This window comes from Lactuca virosa, chromosome 7 (assembly GCF_052849685.1).
Source record: "Lactuca virosa cultivar CGN04683 chromosome 7, Lactuca_virosa_CGN04683_v6, whole genome shotgun sequence".
NCBI lineage: Eukaryota > Viridiplantae > Streptophyta > Magnoliopsida > Asterales > Asteraceae > Lactuca > Lactuca virosa.
Window position 1 is genome coordinate 69,583,566 of NC_136432.1, and position 6,240 is coordinate 69,589,805.

The window sequence follows — 6,240 nt, forward strand, 5'->3', positions numbered from 1 at the left end:
GAGGGTACCCGTTCTGGCTCAGCATTTTGTTCGGCCGCTAGAGCGAGGCAGAGTGTACAGCAGGGCTGTAGTGGGTTTGTGGCTTATGTGGTGGATACAAGAGTAGATGCAGAGAGACCGAGGTCGGTCGATGAGGTTCCGATAGTGCGTGAGTTCCCAGATGTTTTCCCCAAGGAGTTGTCGGGTGTACCTCCCGAGAGGCAGGTAGAGTTCCGTATTGACTTGGTTCCGGGGGCAGCGCCTATCGCCAAGGCGCCCTATCGCCTTGCGCCACCAGAGATGCAGGCGTTATCCTCGCAGCTTCAGGAGCTGCTGGGGAAGGGGTTTATACGGCCGAGTAGCTCGCCGTGGGGAGCGCCGATCCTTTTTGTCAAGAAAAAGGATGGTTCACACCGGATGTGCATTGATTACCGGGAACTGAACAAACTGACGGTCAAAAACCGTTACCCCTTACCGAGGATCGACGATTTATTCGATCAGTTGCAGGGAGCGTCTTGGTTTTCCAAGATCGACTTGCGGTCTGGATATCATCAGATGAGAGTACGAGATGAGGATATCCAGAAGACAGCATTAAGGACTCGTTACGGGCATTACGAGTTCGTGGTGATGCCTTTCGGGCTCACCAATGCACCGACGGCATTCATGGATCTCATGAACAGAGTATGCAGACCGATGTTGGATCGTTCGGTGATCGTGTTCATCGATGACATATTGGTGTATTCGAGATCCAGAGAGCAGCATGAGGAGCATTTGAGAGAGTTACTTGGAGTTTTGAGATCGGAGAGGCTTTATGCCAAATTCTCCAAGTGTGATTTCTGGTTACGAGAGGTCCGGTTCCTAGGGCACCTCGTTAACCAGAATGGGATTTTGGTCGATCCGGCCAAGATTGAGGCAGTGATGAGTTGGGAGGTGCCGAGATCCCCCACCGAGATCAGGAGTTTCCTCGGGTTGGCCAGCTATTATAGGAGATTTATCAGGGATTTCTCCAAGATCGCCGTGCCACTCACCAGATTGACCTGGAAGGGTGTTGCTTTTTCATGGGGCCCAGAGCAACAGGCCTCCTTCGAGACACTTCGCCAGAGACTGTGCGAAGCCCAGGTGTTAGCTCTTCCGGAGGGAATGGAGGACTTTGTGGTGTATTGTGACGCATCGATATCGGGGCTGGGAGCGGTGCTAATGCAGAGAGGGCATGTGATAGCATACGCATCGAGACAGCTGAAGCCTCACGAGGCGAGGTATCCCACCCACGATCTGGAGCTGGGGGCAGTAGTGTTCGCCCTCAAGATCTGGCGTCACTACATGTACGGGGTTCGGTGTACCATATACACGGACCATAAGAGCTTGAAGTATTTGATGGATCAGCCCAACCTGAACATGCGTCAGAGGAGATGGTTGGATGTGGTGAAGGACTATGATTGCGAGATCCTGTACCATCCGGGAAAAGCTAATGTTGTAGCTGATGCCCTGAGTCGCAGGGCGGAGAGTGCCCCGATACGAGATGTTTGTATGAGATTGACAGTGATGACTCCGGTGTTGGACACCATTCGAGGGGCGCAGGCTGAGGCCATTAGGCCGGAGAACCGGAAGAGAGAGTGGGTTATCGGACAGGTATCGGAGTTCGTTACCGATGGTCGAGGACTTATGACCTTTCAGGGTCGGATTTGGGTACCGTTTGTGGGTGGAACGCGTACCATCTTGATGGAGGAGGCGCATAGATCGAGGTTCTCGATCCATCCCGGGGCCACTAAGATGTATTTGGACCTGAAGAGAGAGTATTGGTGGCCCTGTATGAAGAGGGATGTTGCATGGTTCGTAGAGAGGTGCTTGACCTGTCGCAGAGTTAAGGCCGAGCACCAGAGACCGCATGGTAAATTGCAGCCGTTGGAGGTTCCCGAATGGAAATGGGAACAGATTACCATGGATTTTATCACCAAATTGCTGAGGACTGCTAGGGGCGTCGATGCAATTTGGGTGATTGTGGACAGGTTGACGAAGAGCGCTCACTTCCTTGCTATCAGTGAGAGCTTTTCTGCTGAGAGGTTGGCAGAGTTGTACGTGAGGGAGGTGGTATCACGGCATGGAGTGCCGATCTCGATCGTCTCAGATCGAGATGTGCGTTTCACTTCCAGATTCTGGAAGAAGTTTCATGAGGAGTTGGGTACGAGGCTGCATTTTAGTACCGCATACCACCCACAGACAGACGGGCAGAGTGAGCGGACGATTCAGACGCTCGAGGACATGCTTCGGGCATGTGTATTGGACTTTGGAGGGAGTTGGGACACATATTTACCCTTGGCAGAGTTTTCCTACAACAACAGCCATCATTCGAGCATCGGTATGCCACCCTTTGAGCTGTTGTATGGGAGGAGGTGTCGGACTCCCATTTGCTAGGGTGAGGTCGGGCAACGTGTGATGGGTAGTACGGAGATTGTGCTTCAGACGACCGAGCAAATTCAGCAGGTCAGGCAGAGGTTACTGACGGCCCAGAGCCGTCAGAAGAGTTATCCGGATAGACGACGGTCCGAGCTCGAATTTCAGGTTGGTGACTTCGTCCTCCTGAAGGTATCTCCTTGGAAAGGAGTGATCCGATTCAGGAAGAGAGGCAAGTTGGGGCCTCGGTATATTGGTCCTTTCAGGGTGATCGCCAGGGTGGGCAGAGTAGCGTATCGTTTGGAACTACTTGCGGAGTTGAGTCAGATTCATGATACCTTCCACGTATCTCAGTTGAGGAAGTGTATCGCCGATGAGTCGGCAGTGGTTCCCCTTGAGGACATTCAGGTGGATGCGAGCCTGAACTATGTTGAGAGGCCGATCGCGATTCGGGATAGGAGGATCAAGGTTTTGAAAAACAAGGAGGTGTCATTGGTTCAGGTCCAGTGGCAACATCGGAAGGGGTCCGAGCTGACTTGGGAGCCGGAGTTAGAGATGCGTGAACAGTACCCAGAGTTATTTGCTGAGAGAGACTTCGAGGGCGAAGTCTGATTCTAGTGGGGTAGAATTGTAACATCCGGATTTCTAGGTACTGTATTTATCTAATTATTTTTGAGTTTTGGAGAGGGACTCGGCGAGTAGGCGCTTAGACTCGCCGAGTAGAGCCGCGCATTGTTGGACTGGATTAATGACTGGACTCGGCGAGTCCATACGTGGACTCGGCGAGTCCACGCTGTTTAATGAAACCCTAATTTCTTGGGTTTGGGACCTATTTAAAGGCCCTTAGGGCCGTCACTTGCGGCTACCAAACCCCAGAGAGAAACCCTAAAAGAGCTAGAGCGTTTGTGAGAGGAAAGGAGCCATTTCTTGATCTTTGTGATTGATTCTTACAAGAAGGAGGTGATTCCAGCTTGGAGGGGACCAAGGAGGTTGTGCATCTGGGGATTTAGAGCAAAAGACTTCATCTTTGAGGTATTATGTCGCCCCTTTATCTGTTTTGTTGAAGGAATCCATAGATGTAGAGTTTTTATGTCTTTTATTGAAAGGAGTTGTGAGAATATGGCCCCTATTCACTTTGAGACTTCGGATCTGGACCCATAGTGGTCTAAAGAGCTTATTCCAGCTTGCTTTATGTTGAGCTATGGAGGCAATGAGCTCAGGTTGTTGTTTTTGGGGCTAAATCACCAAGTAAAGCCTCCTAGGCGTCACATGAGTGTCAAGATCCAAGCTTTACGTGATTAACAGGCTTGGGAAGGTCAGATCTATGGTTCTAAGGAACTGATCTGACCTCAGGAGGTCAATTGAGTTTGTGCATGACATGAACTCGCCGAGTCCAAGGACAGACTCGGCGAGTAGGGTTAGGGTTTCCCGTGAATCACACAGTGAGTGACTTGTCGAATTGGGGGAATGACTCAGTGAGTCAGAAGGGGGATAGAGGACTCGAGTTCACAACTGAACTCGCCGAGTCACATTTGTGCACTCGGCGAGTCTGGTCAAGGGTTGACCGTTGACTTTTGTTGACTTTTTGGGTTTGGTCAACAATGGAACTTGTGGACTGTTTGAAGGGTAAAATAGCCTTTTAGCCTTCTTAGAGGACATGTGAGAGTCTAGTCTAGCCTAGAGAGTCGTGATTGATTGAGATGATTATGTTATGTGTATAGGCAGAGGCTAGATCAGTATATACACGGGCGGGATATTATCCGAGACATCCGAGGTGAGTCTTCTCACTATACATTACCTAGAGTGGTATTTATGTGTAGACCAGAGGGTCTTGTATGCTATGTGTATGTATGAGATTATGTGCATTGTGTTATATGTATGCTATGTTTTGTATAGACCGGACCGAAGGGTCCAACGATATAGACCGGACCGAAGGGTCCAACGATATAGACCGGACCGAAGGGTCCAACGATACAGACCGGACCGAAGGGTCCAACGAGCTATGACCGGACCAGAAGGTCCAACGAGCTACGGGACTGGAGGGTCCCGCTGAGACACATCGGACCGGAGGGTCGTATTGTAGCCTCGAGTGGCGTATGTGTTGTATGTGGTATATTGGGGAACTCACTAAGCTTTTATGCTTACAGTTGTTGTGTGATGTGTTTCAGGTACTAGTGAGGATCGCGGGAAGGCGCCGGCATGATTTGTACACACGAGAGAGGATTTATTTATATGAGATCTTGGGACATGTTTTGTGATGATACAGAGATTTATTATGATTTTGTGATTTTTATGTGGTGGAAAGTATGTTTTGAAATGAAAAATTGTTTTGAAAATTTGGGTGTTACAATATGGCTGCCACTCAGACAGGGACACGCACAGTCTCCTTCAAGGACTTCAGGGGATGTGGTGCACCAGACTTCCACGGGGTGAAGGACCCCATTGTTGCCAGGAGGTGGATTGCAGACATCGAGTCTGCACAGTGGACGAGCTTCTGCCTTGAGGGGTCGAAGGTCTGGTATGTTGCGGGGTGTTTGAGAGGCCGAGCTCGAGATTAGTGGGAGGTGGTCAGTGATTCATTAGGAGCCCCAGCCGTTGAGGCTATGACTTGGTCAGACTTTGTGACCAGGTTTAGGGTGGAGTTCGCGCTAGCTGTGGAGATTCAGTAGTTGGCCAGAGAGTTTCTTGATATGAGGAAGACGATAGAGTCAGTGGCGGATATTACCGCCAAGTTCAGGGAGAATGCCTTAATAGTGCCTCAGTATGCAGGGGATAAGGAGATGAGGAAGAGCCGCTACTAGGACATGCTGAGAGCTGACATCCGGAAACATGTCAGCTACTCGGCATGTCCGACCTTGGAGGACATGATAGCCAGGGCGAGAGAGAGGGATATTGATATTGATCACATCCGGAAGAGGAAGGCGGAGACTAGGCAGGTTGCTGGGGTTTCGGGGAAGAAAAACAAGGGATCCGACACTAGGTCGAAGGGCCAGCAGGGCCGGAGCCCCTGTGCAAAATGCGGCAAGACTCATGAGGGGGTTTGTAGACTGGGATCATCGGGCTGCTATAAGTGCGGCAAGCTTGGGCACTTTGGTAGGGATTGTACTGCTCCTACCCCCACCTTTCATACATAAGACCTGATTTGATTTCATTGCAATTAGAAGGGCCATAAAAATGCCAACTGCCCGAGATTGACTGTAGCAGCGCCAGTGGCGGCGCCAACTCCATCGACCATGCGGATTAAGGATGGCCGACAGGGCAAGACAGATGCTCCGGTGGTGAGGAGCCGAGCCTTCCAGCTGACCGCCGAGGAGGTGCGTGCTGCACCTGATGTGGTGACGGGTATGCTATCTTCTCCCTAGATTTTATTATATGTTATTTGTGATATTTATGTGCGATGTTATGTGTTTTGTTTAGGATCGTTCCATGTGAACGGTATTCCAGTTTAGGTGTTGTTCGATTCGGGTGCTACCCGATCATATGTCTCTCTTGCTCTTAGAAAGAAGTTCCCTGAGTCTTCGGGCATGTTGGATTGCCTTCTAGAGGTCGAGATTGCTGACGACCGATCGGTTCAAGCATCAGACGTTTTCAGAGATTGTGTATTGAGGCTGTTCGAGGAGCGCTATCTGGTAGACTTGGTTCCCATACCATTGTGGGGGAACAAGGTCATCATCGGTATGGACTGGTTGAGCCCTAATGGGGCTGTAATTGACTGCGCATAGTAGTTGGTACCTGTCAGGACCCCAAATGGGGGAGAGCTAGTGATCTAGGGCGAGATGCCACAACGCGAACCAGCTTTGTGCTCAGCAGCGAGGGCTAGGGGCTACCTTCAGTAGGGTTGCGCCAGATATGTCGCCTACGTCATGGATA